Below are 21,500 nucleotides of genomic sequence, written 5' to 3'. Positions count from 1 at the left end.
TATTTTGCCTGGCTAATTCCATCCAGTTGACTCCCATATGGGGACTGCACTAGCCATGAGAAAGTCTAGAATTATTTTTTTACTCTTCCATGCCTCGTTCAGCAATATTCAAAGCCTGCAGTTACTATTTTAATGCTAAATATTATTAGTTCATATTAGGTCAGTTTTGTCCAAAACACTAATTTCATTTCCTTCTGTTGGTAGAACATTTCAGGTCACTGCCATTGATTTTCAGTTGTTCGTTCTGCTTATAATACAAGAGCAGACACTGCTTTCTTAGAATGACATCATTGTGTGGCCATAAAAGGTCTTGGAAGTCATTTAGTACTGCGCCTCCTTTTCCAGATGGGGCAGCAGACGCCAGCGAGATGAACTGGCTTGCATTACTTATTCAACGAGCCTTTGGAGAGCTGGGCTTAGAGAGACGGTCTACCAGTTCTCCGCCCAGTGATCTGCCCACCAAACTGGGTGCTTTCCTCTCCAGGCCAGACTTGGTTTCCACAGAGGTGGCAAGGGCCATTGCACATACAGTCCACAATGCCAAGGACTCTCCATCCCACAATAAATCTGGTGAGAGACATACACACTTCATCAGAATAGGAGATAGGGAATTTTAGATAAGGAAACTTGTGTCAATACATTAGATATCTATCTATCTATCTTATCTATCTATCTATCTATCTATCTATCTATCTATCTATCTATCTATCTATCTATCTTTCTCTTTCTTAGTCATTTTGGCACATATTCTAGAACTCTTACTATATATTCAGACTCTCACATGTACTTATCTACGCATTTATGCAGACTTCCAATATTTATGAATAGGCTTTGAAGTAAAAGGCTACTTTTACATACCTCTTGTATTATAAGTCTAGTTAACAATGATTTGGAAAGGTTCACCAATGCCTTTCCAAAATGATTTTATTTTGACATATTGTACATAAGGAAGTTCTGCCATTTTCACTAAGTTTGTAGAAAGTTAAGAAAAGAAGATGGTAGATTTAGGAATTTTAAAAACTAAAGAAGTTATGCCTTCTTTCATGTAAAGGTTTAATAGATTTTCATTTCGTGGGATCTCCCAGTGACTGCTTTTTAAAAAATATATAATAAATATCTATCTGAATTGGCTTGAGAATTTTATAAGACAATTTATTCAAACTATTTAAGTCAACCACTCTCCATTTTTGCATGGTTAACAGCACCTTTTGCATACTTGAAGCTGTGTTTTCTTGCTAATAAACTCCCTGCTACAAAGCTAGTCAGTCAAATGGCCACATTAAGAATAATATGAAACCAAAGATGGATATGTTTTCATTTGTTTTGAAATGTAATGGACAGTTCTAATTAAATAAAATCTCTTATTGGCTAGTTCCCATGGAGACTATAGTCATGTGGTCAATATTATTATCTTGAAAGCAGAATCTATTTTAGTTGTGTTAGAATGGAATTAGGGAAATAAACCAAAGCAACAAATCTTTAATCTCAGCTCTCATTTGTTCTCCTTAGTTTAAACAGACATACACACAGAGAAAAAAATGACACAATCTTTAACAGAATGAGTTTGAAGGATGACTTAAAATTACATTGTTAGAATTCCAAGTATGAGTGCCCAGCTAACAAAAAATGCCGAGAACACAAAGGAAATAAACAGAATATACATGCTGAGTTTCAAAAAGCTGCACATTGCACATAGAGCATAAGCTTAGTATAATAAACCCACAGTTTTCTAAGAGGAACACATCTAATTATTTTGAGAACCAAACTCCAAGGATGATGAGTAAGTACATTTGAAGGGCAGTCCTGGGTTGTTTGGGTAAGAATAATCAGCTGTATTATATACCTGTGCCTTTACAGTTTAGCAGTTCCAGGTAAGGTGAGGCCTGGAAGCAGTTTAGCTGGATTGAGGGTAAATGTGTTGAAAGTGACTGTTTGTTTTTTTTTTCTGCTTAGTTGATTAGGTTCCTTTGAAGTGTTTATTGGTACAATTAGTAGCTACAATCCTTCCTTAGCCAACAAGACTTTTTTATTTTCAGCTTAAAATTTGTATATCTACCCATAGTCCAAAATATTTACCCAGGCCCATGTCCTGTTCAGACTCATAGGCGGTGCCCTGTGCCTTAGCCTTCCTGGCATCCTCAGAATTGACTACGGGGGATGCTAAAAATGTTTGCGGAATGAACTGAATGAATGAAACCAGAAGGATGTATAGGCTCACCTTCTTCCTTTGGCATCTCTCAAATTAAATTACTGTCTCAGTGATGGCAGGGACCATACTTTGTACCTCGACTACAATCTCTCCAGATCTACATTAGTTTCATCTGTGCTCAATAAGTGCTTGTTGGAATGCAATAAATTAGAGATGAGATTGAAAAAGAAGAGAAGATATATATTAATATCGTATTTTATAGCCTTTACAGAGTCTACAGCAGGGATGATGATCTGCTAAAGAAAAAGTATTTTAAATGCTTTATAAACTGTTCATTCACAAAAGACTGAAAGAATGTGAACAAAATCTGCCCCTATCTAGGTTTACAGAGGATGAAAACTCATCCTTTTTCTTCAACTCCTGTCAAGGAAACGAACTATTTTTCACCACCACCATTTGAGAGTCAAGCAGTCTAATCTACAAAGCAGAATTTGGTTTGTCGCAGTAGAATGATGGCTTTATTAGCTCTGCTCTTAGACATCTTGAAATTTGGTGAATGTGTGCTTCCTCTACTTAGCCTCTTTATTTCCTCCCCTTACCAGAGGAGGCTAGGAACTGTACAGATTATAAGTGTGAGCTTAATCAGTGCTGTAAAATTAATAGCGCCTACATCTGACATCATGTTCAAATTTCCATTTTCTTTGCAAAAATAGAAATGTGCCTTAGACTGAAAAATTTTGGAAATTATCCACTTACACATTTGAATGCATCTAATGAGTTTTAGTCCTCACCACAGAAACAGTCTTTTACTGTTATGACTTTTGATAGAATTTTCCTTACTTCAGACTGCTCACTTATAATATTTTCCAGCTGAATTCATTTTATGAATTATTTTTTCTTATATACTAGAGTTTAATGATCGCTCTGCTCCCTAATGTATGACCCAATGATGCTGTAAGCCACCTCTTGGGTGAATTGTAATTGGGCCCTTTTGCAGTTCTGTGTCCTGGTGTTTCTTCAAATAGCTAACACCTAATACTACAGGAGCAAAGAGCTTCTCACAGATACAGCAGTGGCAAAGTAATACGCAAGAGAAATATCAAATGCAGTTTGATGTAGCCAAAAGTGTACTGATCTGCCACTAACCAAACACAAAAGTGGAGCAAATTTTCCAACTTCTCTAAATTCACCAGCAAACTTCAAAGGGATGATCACCCTGCTTCTCTTGACCCCAGAAGTTTATGAAGCTTCCCGAGATAATCTGAGACAACAGTTAATAAAATAGAGGGCATTATTATAATTCCAGAGGAATAAACTGTTTCTGTCTTTCCTTGTCATGTTCCACCTTTGTAAGCCAGCTCAAATTCCCTTGAAGGGAGACTGAAGACAGGGCGGCCTAGAGGTAGAAAGGCAGCAGGATGTCTCATCACATCCAGTCCTCACCAACACCATTCCAGGTGCCATGACTGTCATTTTTTTCCAACGAGGAAGATGAGGCTCAGAAAGCTTAAGCACGTTGGCTCATGTCACGCAGTCCCAGAGAACATGTGTTTGGTTAGAAAAGCCATGCTCTTTGCTCTATGGTCTATGTGACCCTTCCACTGAAACCACAAATGTGCAATCAAGAGCAGCTTCTGCCTTGACCTTCCTTCAAAGGGCTTACGTGGACTGACAATGAAATGAGTTTAAAGAGGCCCCAAATAAAGATACAGAAGAGAGGAGGACATGATTCCAGGCAGGTGAGTGACAGGTGGGCCAAATTACCCACCAGGCAGACTAGCTTCAAGAGGAAAGCACATTTTCATGGGAGCCTGTGGAGAGTTTTACTTTTTCTGTTAATAAAGAAGGCTCCTGTTTCAGGATGCATCTAAGGAGGACATAGCCAGATGACTATGAGTCTACTTTCTGTACATGGTCTTGGGTGCTTTCCCACACTGACCATGTAACCAGACTCAGCCCTCTGCTGCTACAGTGCTCTTCAGGTACTTGCAGGATCCTACCAGGACTTTCGGTTGCTGCGAGGTCTGTCCCGTGCTTTGCAAAGATCTATTTAACACCAGAGATTAACTGAATGAACAGGGCCGAATTTGGATAATTAGTGAATCACGACATTCATTTGTGGACACCAGAGACATTTAACATGCCAGGGTGGCAGCCCTACTGGGATGGAAATGAGGACCTGTGGATAAAAAAGCAAACAGCTGGGACGGGAAGATGAGAAGAGGCGGTGATCTGTTGTTTTGAGAAGCAACAGACACCCACTTCGACGTAGCTGCAGACTGAAGCCCCAGTCTTCCATAAAGTAGCACGCTCAAGGGTGCCCAGAACAAAATATTAGCAGAGGGATTTGGAAAAGACGCGGCTTTGCTACACTGAACCCACATGGCCAATTTACTACTAACTCGTGGGAATGTGTTTTCATACCTCATTTAGAATTGTCCTTCAATAACTGTTAGAAAAACAAAACCAAACAGGTGGCACCACGGATCATTTCAACTACTAGGCTGGTTACTTGACTCAAGGTGACAGGGAATTTTCAAATCCGCAATCTTGAGGCAGCATGGTATAAAAGGAAGAGAAAGCGCTTGTATATAGTTTTTCAGCTATGTCGCACAAGGGGGAGTTAAAAACTTGTCCGTTTCAGTTTTCTCATTTAAAAAGTGGATGTAGTAGTTTTCTCCCAGGACTGCTGAATACTCTTGGCATACTTAGGCATTCAACATGTTGTCCCATCCAACTTTCTTTCGTCTTTCCTTCACTGCATATAATCTACGGGACTATGTTGGTACTGAAGCTGTCTCCCTTTTTAATCTTGGAAGTAAGGATGTGCATAAAGCTACAAGACACTTCTCCTCCTTACCTACTTCCTGCTCTTGTTCTTGGCAATATCTTATTTTGGAGAATCAGTAAAGAAAAATGCTATGTATGATAGTTTATGTGTATATTCACAAATATGTCCACTGCCTTGTATTTCCCCAACTACCCTGGAGTTATGTAAGGAATTATCACCTCTAGTTGGATGGATACAGAAATTGAGGCCTTGAGAGGTGACGTCCTCTAAAGCCACATGGCTGATAACAGGCAGAGGTTCCACTAAAAGCCAAGCTTCCAGCTCTCCAGTTCAGTGCTCTTTTCACTCCTCTGAGTCTTGGCATTTATTTGGAGCAGTCTACATGTAGTGATTTCATTTCTTAAAGACATATGAATGTCTACTATAAGGTTCAGAAGAGAAGCAGGGGATGTGTAAATTTTCAATCTATGGAGTTGCAAGCTCTTTTAAGTACAAATACAACTTACATATTCTGAGGGGGAAAAAGGTGACTTTATACCATGCTAACTTGAAGTAAGAAAAACAAACTGTTAAGGCTACAAAGTGGTAGGTGAAATGAAAAACAATGTTTAAAAATGCAGACGGAAACTGCTCTTCAGTACACACTGGATTTCTCTGTGTGAAGGAATACAATACTATTATTACTTCATAAAAAAAACACAAGAAAACAAAAATGATATACTTTTATTCACTGTGTTCAGGACTTGGTAGAATTTCCTCCCCCCACAATGTTGTTATTTCTGTGCTTACTCAGTTTATACCCCCGGTTTGCCTGCTGGGCATGAGAGGGCAAATATCCTTTCTCATGCTTGACAGCATGAGCCAAAAGGCCCCCAGAGGCTAAGCCCTCATCAGAACAGTGGTTTCCACACGGCATTTTTAGGAGCAGAAAACTTTTTTTCAAATGAAATCCACGCCAAACGCCAAACACCAAAACCTAACACCCATCATAGCACACGTGCTCTGGGGAAATTGGGATAAAAAGGAGGATGAGATGTGGGGTGCTCCACCCTTCCACTCTCTCCCATGGCAATCTCCTCCCCCAACCCAAGCATCTCTGTGGAACCCCAGGGCTGCAAGGTATCTGGCTTGAAAACTTCAGGCTAAAGATTGCCTAGGGAAAATACACGAGTAAACGGAAGCTTCACTTGCCTCTGGTTTCTGAGGCACACCATTTATTGCAGCCGTAATAATTTCTGATCAGTTGCACATTTCTTCTCCCACTGGGAGTAGGATTTGAAGGTTTTACTATAAAGTCACGGATTCACAGTCTAATATTACCAAAGACCACCAGCATTCCCACTCTGTGTTCAGTTGTGTCTCTTGGTCTTCCCTTGGGATGTGTCCCCTTGTCTGTTCCATTCCATTTCACTCAAGTCCAGCGGCTCCATATTGGCTCATAAAAGCACTTCTCGAAGCCAGCAGAAATGGGAGGCAACGGCCTTGGCTCCTTCCCGCCTCATCTCGCTCCTCATTCTTTTTTTTTTTAAGATTTATTTTTTATTTATTTCCTTCCCTCTCCCCGCCCCTCCCCTAGTTGTCTGCTCTCTGTGTCCATTCACTGTGTGTTCTTCTGTGATCACTTCTATCCTCATCAGTGGCACCGGGAATCTGTGTTTCTTTTTGTTGTGTCATCTTGCTGTGTTAGCTCTCCGCGTGTGCAGTGCCATTCTTGGGCAGGCTGCACTTTCTTCTGTGCTGGGCGGCTCTCCATACGGGGCGCACTCCTTGCGCGTGGGGCTCCCCACACGGGGGGCACCCCCGTGAGGCACAACACCCCTTGCGCATCAGCACTGCACATGGGCCAGCTCCACACGGGTGAAGGAGGCCCGGGGATTGAACCACGGACCTCCCATGTGGTAGGCGGACGTCCTATCCATTGGGCCAAGTCCGCTTCCCTTGCTCCCCATTCCTGCCTCAACTCTTCTACCTGATTTTACCTCCACTCCTCAAATTCACTGACACCTCTGGCCATGCTTACATCCCACTCAAGCCTGCTGCACGGCTGCACATTCGCTGAGCCCTAGTTTTTGGTTGAGCATGCTACTTCCATCCTTGTCTTTTCCCTAAGCTAGGTGAGAACTTTTTGTTTCTATCTTTCCCGAGGAACTCTACCTCTTACCTATTTACAGGGTGGAAATAGAGATTCAGGGTGGTGGTAAAGTTACTAATTTTATCATGAAAAATATGTGAAAATACACATAAAATGTGTATCTATGAAATCATCTTGTGTTATTCTGACAGCATTTCACCAATCTCTCCTTTATTTTACATTGTGCTTTTTCAGGGTACATTTCATAGGTGTAGCGCTGAAGTCTTGTGACACTGAGGCGGTGGGCTTTGCCTAGGCACCCAGGTGTAGGTGGGGGAAGGGCACCTGGCTGGAGTCAAGAAGGGGCAGGGTCACATCTTGGCTCTTCTATTTCCAAACCATGTCAGGCGCCTTAACTGTTCTTTTTTTTCCCAAAGATTTATTTATTTATCCCTGCCCCACCCTCCCCCCCCCCCGTCTGCTCTCTCTGTCCATTTGCTGTGTGTTCTTCTGTATCCACTTGTATTCTCATCAGGCAGCACTGGGGATCTGTGTGTCTTTTTGTTGTGCCATCTTGCTGTGTCAGCTCTCGTGTGTGGCAACACTCCTGGACAGGCTGCAGTTTTGCACAGGGCAGCTCTTCTTGTGCGGGGCGTACCCCTACACCCCTACATGGGCTGGCACTCCTTGCACGAGGCAGCACTGTGCGTGGGCCAGCTCACCACATGAGCCAGGTGGCCCTGGGAATTGAACCCCTGGACCTCCAAGATGGTAGGCGGATGCTCCATCTGTTGAGCCACATCAGCTTCCCTTAACTGTTCTTAAATCTCATCCATTCATGCGAGTGTGAAACTCTGTAAGGGGGACCTTTGGAAGAGATGACTGCAGGTAAAGTGTGTGGCCATGTCAGAATGGGTCTTAGTCCTATTTCTGGAATCCTTTTTAAGTGGAATGAAATTAAGGCAGAGGGAGAGAGAGTTGCAGGAGGCAAGAAGCTGAGAATCCACAGAACCCCAAAAAGAAAGGAGAGACCAATTGATGCTGCCACTGCATTGCCTTGTGACAGGCCAAGGACCAAGAATCCACACCAGCCAGCCCCAGAATGCCACAGACTGCGGGAAGAAAGTCCCGGCCTGATGACACCTGGATATGGGCTTGCTCCCAGCTTCAACCTGAGTGAGTAAGTCCCTTTTGTTGAAGGCAACCCCTTCCACGGTGTGGGCTTGACCATCCTAGCAACCTCAAATGCTGTTCTAAGAGTCAGCTTCCTCTTACATTACCAGGGTGTAGTAACAGCATCTCCAACGTAGACGCTGCCCAGCACAAAGCACGGTCCCAGGCACTGGCAGGGCCCGAGCGGTAGCTATTTTTGGTATAAGTACAAAAGATACTCAACGAATTCAATTCACTTGGAAGATTTATCCACGAAGCTTGGCACTCTCAGAGTTTACTCCATTTCTAGATTCTTTCCATTCTTTACAAGTAAACTTTTAAAGAAAGCATCCTCAAGTCTATACTTTAGCTACTTCCCTAATGACAGGATTTGAAGGCTGCTGAAATTATGGATTCATTTTTGCTCAGTTAGAACAAAGACATTGATTAGTTTTAATGCTAGCTTCATCTTCCATTTCATTCCCAGCTGTGCCACCAGCCTGCACTCAGCCTCTGTTGTAATGATGACTAATGGCTTTTTTTTTGAGAGCAATAGAAATGCTCATAATTTTATTTGGACTAGGGATCAAGTCTCAGCAGAGGCTGCCCCTCAAGTTTGCAGAATTTTCACTAATAGTTAAATGTCACTTAAATCAGGCTATGAGAAAAACTCAAAGTCACTAATGAAGCAACCCCACTCAACTCAGAATGACAATAAATGGGTCTCGCTCAAAACAGCTGACAGCTAAACCTCATTACTGTGGAGCATCGGTATTCAAATCAGCGGTGTGTGTGAATCACTTCCACAACTCTTGTTTCCAAGCTTTGAGGGCCTTATCAAGCTGAAGTTAACCACCACTGTGCATTCAAATAAATTACAAAATCATCTTTCAGTTATGACTAAAAGCAATATACACTTAATCTTCAATTTATCTAGACATGGAAGAAAAATTTAAGAGTGCCAAAGTAAAAAGGATTCTTATTTGCTTCTTATTTAAATATCTGAAAGCTTCAAACTGAAATTGTACCTCTCTGCTGTTAAACCTGAAAGTTATTTATGTTCAGTGAATAGTGTGGCATTAATTATATTTTATGTAATATGTTTTAAATTTAAATTTCAACACAATGTATGGTTAAATCCTTTCCACCACCATCTGTCCTTAAGGTTTTTTTTTAATTCAATTTTTAAAAAATATTACATTAAAAAAATATGAGGTCCCCATTCACCCCCCACTCCCCACATCCCACCACTTCCCCTACAGCTCTTAAGGTTTTAAACCAATGTTTCCTTGAAGATAAGTCCATCGTGCTTACACTGAAAATATTATTTTAATCACAGAGGACAGGACATTTTACAAAATTTAGAAAAACCTGGCCTTCATAACTTAAGCTTAAGTATCAGAGTGAATGATACTGAAACCAAACATGTTCGGTCAGTCCCTGGTATGTGCTTCTAATCCTCTCTGCATTAGAAGCCTCTGGTAGATTTGTCAGATCAAATACATGCCCAGTTAAAATAGAATTTGAAATAAATAATAAATAACTTTTTGGTATACGTATATCCCATGTAATATCTGTTGCTTATCTGAAATTCAAATTTAACTGGGCATCCTGCATTTTCATTTGCTAAATCTTGCAATGCTACCCCTGGAGAAAAATGCAAGTATTCATGTCCCAACCCCAGAGATTCTAATCCAGTTGGTTTAGGGTGGGACCCAAAGTCAGTTCATTTAATAGTTCCACACATGTAATCTATTGTGCAACCAGGATTGAGAACCACCAATTTCACAGAATGAACCAAAGTAATTTATTAAAGGACCCCATTCTGAATTCTCTCCCTTTAAATCAAAATCAATAGACCTGATCATCCAACCAACCCACCAGAGCAAGCTGTGATCAGTATTCCTTAAGTTGGAGTGAAGCCAAGAATTATCCTACATATTGCAGAAACTATTTGGGATTACTGACTTTATATGAAAAATGGGAATGAAATTCTGCCTGTTCTCACTTTCTCTCAATTTCTTTATTATACCATATGCTTTATGGCTAGGAATTTTTCAGACATTTTAACTTCAAAAAAGTTAACTTTTATGCACTCAAATCCTTTATTTGACCTGTTGTCTTAATTTTCTATACTTAATGAATTACTGGCATTAGCTGTGCCTCCTCATTCTCCAGAGATGACTTCAACCCAAAATGTAAGGTGTTTTGACTTGGCAGAGTAATGACAGCTCCAATTATTATTGTAACTTTTCCTGGATTTTGTGCAAAATGACTTTAGGTTAAGTAGTTATGTCCTCCCTTTTTATTTTTTAGAAAACTGACAAGACTTAGATTTCAAATATCCAATTATAGTAGAATGGTTAAATTATGGTGCAATCATAGCATAGAGTGCTAAAGAGCTTTTAAATATTTTAGAAATTCCCAATGTCATGTTAAGTGAAAAGCAGTATGCAAACTTTGTATGTACTTTATGATTCCAGTTTTACTTTAAAAAACAAAACAAAACAAAACCAACAGAAACCTACAGGCAATTTACCAAGATGCTAATAGTAATTGTCTCTGAATCATGGCTTTTTGTTTTTCTCTTCAACTTTTTTGTGTTTTCCAAATTTTCTTCAATCAGCCTGTACATCTTTTATAAGCACAAGAGACATTATTAAAATACTTGGTGTTAAATAGTCTTCAGTCAAGTCAAACCAAGTTTTCTTCTCTACTGGAATTAGATGGCCTTTAACGAAAATGAATAATGATAAAAAATTATACCTTCATTCTTCCTCTAATAAAGAATAACATTTATTTATTACTTCATTTATATAATGGTTGAAGTAAGGCTTTGGAAAGAAACTCCTAAAGAGAGAGTGATTTATTCCTTCATTCAGCCTCTAAGTGCCATCTATATGTGGGGCATTAAGTTAGGAACTCATTAAAATCAAGACGTCTGTAGTAGCTGCCGTCATAAGAGATTACAGCCCTAGTTTTCCACGAGCTCCAATTTAGGTACACTGGAAGCACACTAACAGCATATGCGAGCAGCTCAAGTTTCAGTATTGAAAACTGTTTCCCAAACTCTTACAGACCATGGGTAACATGAGAAAGAAATAGCTCTTGGGGATTTCTTACCCTTCTATCTGTAACAGATCAAGGGCTTTTGGGCATCCAGAAAGGCAACTTTCAAGGACAATTCTGAGTAGTATCACATTTAAATTTCTTACAGAACTCGAAATAGGATTAGAAACTAAAACAAAGATTATTTAAACTGCATGCCAATTCACCCCTGAGGTTATTATCAGTTGTGTTCCTGTGAACTATTTCGGGAAAAAGAAATAGGAAATTGTAGCTATGGAGATGGAATGCCCACGTTTACTCACCTACCCTAAATCAAGGTCCCCTCAAGCCCCCTTGGCAGCTCTTTCCTTCTTTATCCTAAAGTACAAGAGTTGTCTTATTGCTATTTCTGGACATTTTATTCACTGATTACAATTAACTAATCTCAGAGAAGGGAATGTACATTATTTGAATACTTAAAATGTTATTTCCATTTTACAAATGAGGAAAGTGAGCTTCAGAGATGTTACATAATTAACCCTAAAATCCCACAAGTACTCAGTGGAAATACAAAGTTAGAACAAGGGTCCTCAATTTCTGTCTGGTTCCAAGGCCTATATTTTTTTCCTGTGTGGAACTTTGGGATTACCTGCTCACTGTTTGCCTGAACTGCTGCAACCAGTAGTGGTTTATGCTGGGGAAGCTGATTAGGATCAGTCTTTGGAAAAATAACAGGATGATAAAATATGTACCTGATGCTATTTTTACTTGATTTTCAGCTTCTTTTCTAATTGTTCATCTGGTCACTCACTTCTCTTCTTTTCTCTTTTAATGACTTTTCTGGCATCAAAAATATGAGCTCAGAAAAAGAGATACACCAAAGGTATTCACTAAGCTGCAAATGAATCCCAATAAGCCATTCAAGAGGACCTACTCTGTGCCAGATTCTGTCCTATTATGGTCAATACTAGGAACTAGGTCTAGGCTATCAGGGAGATGAGATTTCAGGTATAAGCTACTAGGATGGGGGTTTGTAGCTGTAGAGTAGAAAAACATGAAAGAAGATTCCTTGAGTTGACTGACTCCTAGTTGTTGAATTAGGGTAGTCTTGCTAGGAATCCTGAAGAATATAAGATAACTTGAAACTACTGGAGGACTAAATTGCTTGATTTATTGTGGAATATTCTTAGCAATTATTCAAATTCTTTTAAAAAATATCATTTATATCATTTAAAAGAGTACTTTCACATTGGACTAGATCACTGAACCTTTACAACTAACCTGTGATGTAGCATATCCTGATGGGGGAAATGGAAGTTTGGTTATATGAAAAGGAAGTTTCAGAGCAGATTCTAGCTCTCTCAGTGGCCAGCAATCTCCTAGTTACATATATATGCTACTGTTGAATGTCTGCTGACATTTGATACATGCATTCATTAATTATTCATATTCAACAATCAGGGGCCATGATATATGCAAGGAACACAATGATACATAAGAAAGTATCCATGCTCTCCAGGGGCTCATAGTCTGGCAGGAAAATTTACATATACACAAGTGATTACTGTACAGTGAAATAGGTTAATAATGGACATGCCCCAACAAAAGATATTCATATTACTGTGTGGAGTAGGTCAATGACCTTATGAAACAAGGTAATTTAAAAAATACATTTTAACTTCAATCACACTGTTTTAAATGTCTTAAGCACTATATTGAATAGAGTTAATCAATTTTATATACAATTATTATATGAACCTCTATATTAAAGTATTTCAGAGTTGAAATATTACCATATCTATTATTTTTCAAAAGGAAGTAACTTCAAAAATTTGATTTTGGTTGGTCATTCCATACTCTGAATTTTTATAAATATCTACTTTCAGTACAAATTGGTCATAAAATCTCTATTTTCATCTATACTCCCAGGCCTAGCTATTATTCATTTATTCCATTTGGGGTATTAATAAAAGCAAATAACATTTGTTAAAAAAATAACATAGACAACCAGCAAGATGGCAGTCAAGTAAGGAGCTTCTAGAGTCAAGTTATGCTACAGGGCAGTTGGTAATCACCCAGAGCTATCTAAAGCACCTGCTTGGAGAATCAAGGACACAAGAGAGCATCCTGCAACACCCTTGAAGGAATGGAAGGAGGAGACCACCCATCTGCAGAGAAGATTTGTAAGTAGAGCCCTCCATGCCCCAGAGGCCAGTACTCATCCTCCACTGGCAGCATAAGCCACCTCAGGAGCTGTTCTGAGGCTAGAATTGGAAGCTCCACTTACCAAAAATGGGGGAGAGAGAGACAGTTGGACAACAACTTCAGCTACTGATTAGTAAATTCGACCGGCTAAAGATTAATCCTAAGAACAGCTGTGGGGCTCGCGGTCGGGCCCCCAGGAGGGTCGGTCGCAGCGGGGCCGGGCGAGCTCTCTGGGGGGGGGGTGGCCTCGCGGCGTGTGAGTTCAGTGGGTGGCAACTGGCAGGCACAAAGCCGCTAGGCCAGCCGCCGGCGGCTCGAGGTTTGGCGGGGATGCGCAGTGCGATGATAGACACCACGGAGACGAGGGCTAGGCGCAGGTCTATTTTATTCAGGAAGTGCACACTGTTATATAGCCGCACAGAGGGCGGGGGGCTGGGGAAGGGGCAAGTCCGCGGGGCGGTTGTGGATAGGCTGCAGCGGGGGGGGATGGACCTGCGGTTCATGCTGTAAGCAGTTACTAGGAGAGGGGGCAGGTTGCAGGATAACTCTGGGGCGGAGTTGGAGAGCAGACGGCGGGAACCGCAAGGGGAGGAAGGCGGGGACAAACAGCTAATATTTGTACATGTCCAAGTCAGAAAGAGGCCGGTAGCCGCCATCTTAACTCTGCCCCTGGCACAAGGGGAAGTGGGGAGGACTGAAAATCACAGTGCTGGTAGGGACTGGCTTCTTTCCATCCAGATCAGATTGCAGCTCTAGCATAAACCCCAACCCCACCTCTAGCAAGGAGGAAGTTGAGGGGACCTGCGCCAGCCTCTCCGGGAAACTACATGGCTGCTGAAAGCAAACATATAAAAGAACAGATAAAGAAAAAAATGGGAAAAATGGAACAAGGTCTCAGAGAATTAAATGACAGCAAGAGACACTCAAACATACATGTCATGGGTGTCCCACAAGGAGATGAGAACAGAAAAGTGGCAGAAGGAACATTTGAAGAAATAATGGTAGAAAATTTCCCAACCCTATTGAAGGACATAGATATCCATGTTCAAAAAGCACAATGTACTCCCCTCTGAATAAATCCATATAGACCAATTCTGAGACACATACTAATGTCAAATGCCTAAGACAAAGAGAGGATTCTGAGAGCAGTAAGAGAAAAGCAATGTATAACATATAAGGGACACTCAATAAGATTAAGAGCCAATTTCTCATCAGAAACCATGGATGCAAGAAGATAGTGGTATGATATATTTAAGATACTGCAAGAATATCTTCCAGCCAAGAATATTATATCCAGGAAGACTGTCTTTCAAATAAGAGGCAAAGTTTTGAATATTCAAAGATACAGAAACTGAGAGAGTTTGTAACCAAGAGACCAGCTTTGCAGGAAACACTAAAGGGTGTGTTAGAGCCTGAAAAGAAAAGACTGGAGAGAGAGGCCTAGAAGAGAGTCTAGAAATGAAGATTATATTAATAAAAGTAACTAAAACTGTCAAAAGAATGGTGAAAATAAAATATGACAGATAAACTCCACATATTAAGGAATAAACTTAACCAAACTTAACCAAAGACGTATTCAGAAACTACAACTCATTGTTAAAAAATTTTTTTTTAAAAGCCACCTAAATAATTGAAAGATCGTTCCATGTTCAGGGATTGGAAGACTTAGTATCATTAAAAGGTTAATTCTACTCAAATTGATATACAGATGAAATGCAATCTCAATAAAAATTCTACTATCATTTTTAAATAAATGGAAAACATAATTATCAAATTTATTTGGAAGGGTAAGGGGTCCCAAATAGCCAGAAACATCTTAAAAGGAAAAGTGAAGTTTGAGGACTTTCATTTCTAGACTTTAAATCATATTACCTAGCTACAGTGGTAAAAACAGTATGGTACTGGTATAAAGACAGATAGACAGACCAATAGAACCGAATTGATGGTTCAGAAACAGACTCTCATATCTATAGTCAAGTGATTTTTGACCAGTCTGTAAAACCTACCCAGCTTAGGGCAGAATAGTCCACTCAACAAATGATGCTGAGAGAATTGGATATCCCTAGCCAAAAGAAGAAGAGAGGACCGCTATCTCATATTTTATATAAAAATTAAGTCAGCATGAATAAAAAACTTAAATATAAAAGCAAGAGCCATAAAGCTTCTAGAATAAAATACAGGGAAATATCTTCAAGACCTGGTGGTAGGTGGTGTGTTCTTAAAAGAGATAAGAGGAGGACTGAGATGGACTACTGATGTTTAATGTATGTAGAAGTTTTAATTAGCATTACTGTAAAAGTGTGGAAATGTACAGAATTGATGATAACACACTATAGTGAGTAGCAGCTCATTTATAAATGGGAATGTGGCTGAAAATGGTAGTCTAGGGATGTAAATACCAATTGACAGAAAGCTAGAGAATAATCGAGGGACTGAATAACACAGTAAACTCAGAGGTGGATGAGAATTGTGATTGATGGTACAGATGCAAGAGTGTCCTTTGTGAGCTAGAGCAGATGTACATCACTAATGCAGGGTGGCAGGAATGTGGAGAAGCATGGGAAAAATACAACTGGAGTGACCTATGGACTGTGGTTAACAGTAATAATGTAATAATTTTTGCATCTATGCCAAAGACACTGTGTTGATAAAGGGGGAATCATGGAAAAAGTGTGCCAAATGTACACTTAGAACCTGGTAATAATCTGATGATATTATCTCATAATTTGTAACAAATGTTCTACCATGGTATGGTGTATTGATAGAGGGGTGTTATTTGGGAATTCTGCACATGTGCATGATTGTTTTATAAGTTTACAACATCTGTCATAAAAATATATTTTAAAAATAATAATAGGGTGGGTTGGGAGAAAAATACACCAAATATAAGAGAAGGACTCAGTTAGTAGTAAGATTTTGACAACATTCTTTCATAATTTGTAACAAATGTCTCACAACAAGGTGTTGGTGGTGTGTTGATGTAGAGGCCTCTGTATGATGTTATGCATGTTTGCTTTGTAAGTTCACAACTTCTACTATATACTTATTGTTTGTGTCTGTTCATGTATCAATGATAAAAAAAAATAATAATAGAGTGGGTTGGAGGAAAATACCTCTTTAATCATTATAAAAATGTTTCACAACACTGCAAGGTATTAGTGGTAGGGTGAGGTGTAAGAGCCCTGTATGTTTTGTATGTTTGTTTTGTAAGTTCACAGCAATTACTGTACACTTATTGTTCATCAGTGTTTATGTATGAGTGATATACTTCAATAAATATTTTTTCAAAAAGCAAAAAAAATGACAGACAAAACTGGCTACCTATTATACATCTATAAATCACACCTAAGGCATCTATATATATATATATATTTTACTACATCATACACAACAAGTTTACTGATAGGAAACAAAATAAGTATAAGGTTTTATGGCAGCACCTAGATTGCAATTCATTTTTAAAGCCCTTGAATTTCAGATTGATTTTGGTTGAACAAATAATGTATTCTTGATCTGAAATGTAACCAAAAATGAATGCCAAACCATGGCAGCCTGGTCTGCTCTAATTCTGTTTTGACCAACCAAAATGGCTGATCTCTGTGGGTTACCCTGTGATATTAGGGAAGTAGAGACAACCATTCAAAACAGAGACTGTTCCAGTTTTCCCATCTGTTAATGTTTCACAAGATTAGCAACTGCATAAACGCATGCATTTTAATGCAATTTTAGTGACACAAATGCATGATTATCACATTGCCAGGTTCACTGGCAGTACATTTGCCTCCAGCAATTTATGTTTCCTATAATGAAAAACCCTGGCAACTTCATCCCGTTTGGCATGAAGCTCTTAGATATTATTCAGAGTTGGAAAAGCAAGGGAAGATAAATACCACTCTATTAACGGTGCTGCCTTCCCCTCATGTTCACAGCTATCAGCTGTATCTCAACTGGTCTTGAACTATCACTAAGGAAATCCGGTACTTTTCCTCCTCCCTTGTTTTGGAAAGTGCTGAGCAGGCAACGCTTTAATAAAGGACCTTTATCCCTCTCTAAGGCAAACCACTTTCAAAACTATTTGAACATGACAGTCTTAATATACTTCAAGGTATTCTTTCTAAATAAGCAGGATCCAAAGATTACACAGCACTGAACAGCTCCGAGGAGCCTACACTTAAAATTTTTTCCTCCTGGCTCCTCCTGTCTGAGCTGCCTTTTATAAATGCTCTTTGAGTACATGAAGTGCACAGTCTTCTGTCTGCTATAATTTGAAGGCTGACTTGTTCAAAGCCAGGCCCAAGTACTTTCTAGCTTGTATGATTTGGGGCAAGTAATTTAAGCTTTAGTTTCCCTACCTGTAAAATGGGGACAAAAGGTTGTTTCAAAGAGCAAGTGAGAAAAACATACAAAAATACCTTGGCAGAGTATCTGGCATTTAATACACATTCAACATTAGTTCGCTTTCTCCTCTTCCTGACTTCTCCGTTAAAATTCAAATTTCTCTTGGAAGAATAGCACTTTCTGTTTATCACATGCTACCGCTTTAGCACTTTCTCTCTTTCCAGTTTGAAAGCTAAGCAAGATATGCAGGTCCCTGGCCAGAGTACAAAGGGCCAGGAGAAGGACAAAAGTTGGAAAAACATGAACTGGTGAGCGATAAACACTATTAAACAGTATTTCTCAATTTTCTGTGGCCCACCTCAGCCCTTTAAATGCTAAATTTGTATTTGTATATCAAATGGCCTCAATCTGCCTGACCTTGTACATCTCTCAGCAGTTTAATTTGGGCACTCTCAAGTACTGTGAAGAAGGAACAGAGGTATGCCAACTCTACCAACTATTTTATCGCGCATTTAGGACACACAGTCTCTTGCAATTTCAGTTACTGTCTCTACTATAAAAATAAAAATATGACTTACATATATTACTTACAGATTTGTTTGTCCTGTTTCTCTTTCTCATGTAAAGCATTGTGGCAGTTCGTTCTCTAAACTGGTTTTGCATGAATCTTGAACCTTCCTAACTGCTTTTTAAAACACATTTTGTATTTGAATAATGGGTAAGTCCTGCCTGCACATTAAGGTGGAACAATGATAAGAAAAAACAAATCTGCAATTCATTAACTGTGTTTATAGTGTAGAGCAGCTCTGGCTAATCAACCTAATCCAAATTACACTAAAAAGCTTATCATAATTATATGGCAAGAATAGAGACGAGGAAGACAAAAATAATTTTACTGAAAAATGACAGGACAGCTGCAGTAAAGTCATCCCAATTTCCAAGCTCAAATTTATGAAACTTACTTTTAAGGCATAGTTTTAATATGTCCACATAATTCTCTACAGCTTTGAAAAAGAAACCTGGAAATTCTTGACTTTAAAGTATGATTTTCACCCTCAATTTATTCATTCTGATCAAAATTTAAGAGGAGATCTCCTTACTGAGGCAAAATAAAGTTCAACAGGGTAGATATTAGCAAGGAAAAAGAGAGTAGAAGTTGGAGAGAAAAATATGATGCATTGCTGAGAGCAAATCTGTTTTCTGCTGCCAGGAAATATTTTGATACATTTTGATGACTCAGTGTGAGAATAAGTGAAAGAATTTCAGAAACCATATAATTATCTATTGCCATTTCCATTCCTCAAATATTATAGTCAGTTAGGGTTGGTTTAATTTTTCATATATCACCCATAAGAGTTTATGAACTGACAACATGAATATTTTTTGTATCAAATGCCTTAGCCATTTTATACAGAAATCACCGTCCAGCTCATAACTCTGGCTCTTGCTCTGGTCTCAATTATTTTTGCCCAGCTGGATCATGGAGGAAGAACCTCTGATTATTCCAAACCAGTGGGAATCTACTTTGAGTTTCTAGGTGGGTGATCTGGACTATCACCAAATGATTCATTCCCTCATGATCGAAAAATTATGGAGCAATAAAGTGCTTTGGGGTTATCTAATATTTCTTTTGGCCAGAACTTGTAGGTCTAATCCACCAGGTTTAGAATTTTTAAAATATATTTTTAAGTATCTTTGGGCAATGCAGATCTACAGACACTCATTTTAGAGTCATAAAATAACCACTACTGAAGTTTTCTTTTTAAAGTCAGAAATGTTGAATTCTGTTGAGTTTATGACCATTTATTCTGATGAACCAGGGCCACAGTATGGTCTGATACCTGAGAAAAGGGTCCTCAGAACTCAAGACGTCTTTGACCTGAAACCCTCAGGGGTCTTGCTACTGTCTGGTGTGTCTGCCACTTCACTATTTCGTAAACCCAAGCTGGCTCCCAGGAGCTAAGGCTACTTTATCTTTCCTTCTTTAAAGCTGCCACCATCCACACTATCCCCTGCGGCTGCTCTTTCAAGAACAGATTTTAAAATGGGGCACAATATCCCCAGTTCCCCATTTTCTAATAAACCTGAAGGCAGGCATGCAGGACTCCCATATTTTCAAAATGGATTTTAGTTCTGATTACTATTTTGAAACTATCAGGCCCTAATCAAGTAACCATCATGAGCAAATTAGGTTCTGGACCATTAAAAAAACCTTCTGTGATAGTTCCTGGACACTCACTACTTGCTATCTCCACTTACTTCTGTGGTGAGGACACACCAAACCTTCTCTCTCTCTCTCTCCTTTGAAGTCCCTATAGATTCACTGCTCTGAGTCAGTGTTTTCCAGCCTCCTATTAAGGCAATGAGAGCGTCAAGGCAAAGCACCAGGTGTGCGCTTATCTCATTGTAACAATCTGAAAATTTGAAAATGTATAAATTGTCAGTAGTGCTTTGAAGCTGTATATACCCCAGAAACGCATGTTCTTAAATTTAACCCATTCCTGCGGGTATGAACCACTATAAGCAGGACTTTTAGATGAGGCTACTTCACTTAACATGTGCCCCACCTTAATCAGAATAGGTCTTAATCCTCTTCCTGGAGTCCTTTATAAGAGAATGAAGTTCAGAGAGAGGAAGAGAAAGCCACAGGGAACAGGAAGTTGAAATCAATGAAACCCAGAAGAGAAGAGAGAGACCAGCAGATGCTGCCACGTGCCCTGCCATGTGACGGAGGAGCCCAGGACCACTAGGGCTGGTGGGGAAGCAAACACTGCCTTGATGGTGCCATGATAGGGACGTTTTCCTGGCCTAAAAACATGAGCTAATAAAGCCCCATTGTTTAATCTGACACATCTCATGGCATTTGCTTTAAGCAACCTGGGAAACGAAAACACTCTCTAACACAGTCAGTTGAGTCTCTGCCTAATACAGTCACTTGCTCACAATGGATTAAACAAAAGGCACAGTGAGACTTCTTAAAGCTCAGCTTAGGTCACCTCTTCACTGACATATTCCAAGATATCTCCCAAAAGTATAAATTCCCTATTTCATTCTTGGACTTCCACAGAAGCCAGAAATCATCTCGCCTACTATTTCCTTAAAAATGCCCCCAGGAAATGGATAAACTCTACAGGTCTCCTTTTGTGGCTGGTAACTGTCTGTGGCCCTCTGCTTGCCTGCTATGTGATTGCTTCCTTCAAGGTTCTTCTGGCAGCAAGTAATGGACATCCATCCAAGTGAGCTCAGGGAGGGAGGCCTTTGTGGTGGGGACAGTGGCCCCTTCAAGGGCTGGAGCTTTGGAAGGTATAGACAGCGAGGCCATCGGAGGACTGCACTGGGCCCAGAAGGCCCAAGGCTGTCCTCTCCCCTCTTCTCAGGGGCCTCTCTACTCTAACCATTTTGTCTTTCGCTGTGTCTTTGCTCTCGCCGTCTTCTTCTGATGTGCTCCCAGTCTTCTGACTTTCTTCTCTTATTCATCTAGCACAGTGCCCAAATGACTGCTCTGGCCTAGACAACACACTTGGACCCAGGGCAAATCTCTCCGTGACTGCGTGTGTGTCTCTTAGTTGAAAAATTGTGACAGAGAATGGAGTGGGGGTAGCTTAGCAGGTAAGGGCCTGCTTTGTGTGTACAAGGTCCCGGGTTCAATCCCCGCTACTTCCTAAAGATAAAAAAAAGAGAATGTGACAGAATCCTAGTGACTCGGCCTGGCTTAAGGAGAAGTATTTTCTGAATTCAGGTATCTA

General features: G+C 39.8%; 1 protein-coding gene across 6 annotated transcripts in view; it reads right to left on the bottom strand.

Moving 5' to 3' along the window:
- DLGAP2 (DLG associated protein 2) overlaps positions 1–21,500 on the bottom strand; it is a 1,108,217-nt gene that overhangs the window by 244,209 nt on the left and 842,508 nt on the right. The window lies entirely within an intron of this gene.

This window comes from Dasypus novemcinctus, chromosome 25, assembly GCF_030445035.2.
Source record: "Dasypus novemcinctus isolate mDasNov1 chromosome 25, mDasNov1.1.hap2, whole genome shotgun sequence".
Lineage (NCBI taxonomy): Eukaryota > Metazoa > Chordata > Mammalia > Cingulata > Dasypodidae > Dasypus > Dasypus novemcinctus.
Note: the sequence above shows the minus strand (reverse complement) of the source record. Positions and strands in the feature narration are given on the sequence as shown.